This window comes from Octodon degus, unplaced genomic scaffold (assembly GCF_000260255.1).
Source record: "Octodon degus isolate 3935 unplaced genomic scaffold, OctDeg1.0 scaffold00001, whole genome shotgun sequence".
Classification (NCBI taxonomy): Eukaryota; Metazoa; Chordata; class Mammalia; order Rodentia; family Octodontidae; genus Octodon; species Octodon degus.
Window position 1 is genome coordinate 7,002,874 of NW_004524577.1, and position 2,004 is coordinate 7,004,877.

Below are 2,004 nucleotides of genomic sequence, written 5' to 3' on the forward strand. Positions count from 1 at the left end.
CTCGCGCGGCCCCGCTACGCGCAGGCCCCGCCCCGGGCCGCGGCGGCCATGCTGGTAAAGGGCGCGCGGGCTGCCATTTTGGTAAAGGGACGGTTTTTCTTTCGCTTCCTCCGTTCATTCATTCCTCAAATCTTTATGGTGCCGTTTGAAGTGCCGAGCTCCCGACGAGAAGTCCGGTGGTTGGGAAGAAGGGCTCTCGCGGGGCTTATCTGCGTTCGTCCGACAAAAACTTGAGCTCTGCCCAGCCAGACGCCGCGGTGGGCGCCGAGCCCAGACAGGGTCCGCGACGCAGTGAACGCAGTTCACGGCGAGGACCTCACTGTTAAGCCTATGTAACTCTATGGCACTGAACCTAAGTTTTGTGACTCTGTATGCTCCACTCTGTATGCTTCTACTGTGATCTGAACCTGACACATGCGCCACCATCTTGTTCTGTGTGCGCCGTCTTAGTGAACCATGTCAGCTGCTGTAAAATGTGCCTATCTCCCAAAACTTGTGTTTCTGTAAGCCATTGCTGCAAGCCCTCGCCCCTACTCTTGAATTCCAATGTGTGCCTATCTCACAGAACTTCTGTTTCTGCAAGCCCTCACCCCACCCTTGAGTTCCAAGAATGTCCACTGCTGTTCCTACACCCTTGAGTTCCAGGAACTTCTCCAGACCTCTAGCCATATCTGGTCTCAGCAGCTGCCATGTGTCCTTGGACTCCCTGAGTTGTGCCCCGCCTATTTTGTGGTTTTAAGCATTATAAACTTAAAAGCTTTATAAACTTATAAGCTTTATGCTCCCCCCCCCTTCGGCGCGCCTCTTTGCATCTGGCATAGAGACCGCCGCTGGGTACCAGCTAAAATAAAGCGCTTCTTTAACTTTTGGACTTGCCTCGTTGTCATTTGATTTTTGAGCTACAACACTCACCTCGCTTCACTTTCATTTCTGGAATCAGGCGACGCTTCATGCAATAAAACAAAAAAGCATCCCAATGAGCCGAACAGCAAGCGTCAGTTTTAGGGATAGAAAAGGGGCTGAAGAAATCAGAGGGGGGAAAAAAAAAAAAACTGTTTCAAACTTACTTTCCTTGTAAGGATAGAGACAAGGCAATAGAAAAATAAAAGCACTGATTTACATCAGGCTACTGCTTGGAATCACGCCCGTCGGAACTGGCCCGTTGGACGCACCCGGCTGCTGCCCCTGCAGCCCTGACGGGTCCCAGAGTCGGATCAGCGGCTTCGCTCGAGCTGGCTGCCGCGGACTCGACCCGGGGCGAGTCGTTCGTAATCTCAGCCCGGTCTGTCGGACGCTTAAGCGCAGGAGCCTGGGACGAACCGGTGGCCTCCTACATTGTTAATTTAGCAAGAGGGACCCCTGCCCTGGGGAAACCGAGAAGAACCAACGACAAGCGACAAGCGCATAGGGCCTGAGTGCAATCCCCGGTTCTGCAAAAAAAAAAAAGATACGAAAAAATGAGTAAGTTCATTGCAGACACAAAGGATGCAGTGGGGCGGTGGAGAGGATCAGGGGCTTAGATGATGGAGGAGAGAGGTGGAGATGTCACCAGGGGCAAAGGCGGAGGAACAGCAACCCCAAAGACTCGGGAAAGCGTTGTGCTTCGGGCTCTCCAACCTATTTTATTAGTACAAGTGTTGATTTTAAGAAATAGCGTCAGACTAATTGCATTTTCTCAATAATGCTATTATGAACTATCACAGTTTAGTTTTATTTTGGGGCTATGTTGTTTCGCGCAAAGAGATTATTCAGAGAACTAGGTTCTTTTTGTTATTGTTTGAGGTGGGGACTTGCTATGTGCCATAGGCTTTTTTTTTTTTTTAGGTTTTTGAGTTTTGGGAAGTTTTCTTTTTTTTGGGGGGGTGTGCCAGGAATCCGACTCAGGACCTCATGCTTGCGAAGCAGGCCCTACACCACTGAGCTAAACCCCGGTTTTGCTGTTGTCTTGAGGTAGGGTCTCACTATATATATATTGAGGTAGGGTCTCACTATATATATATATGT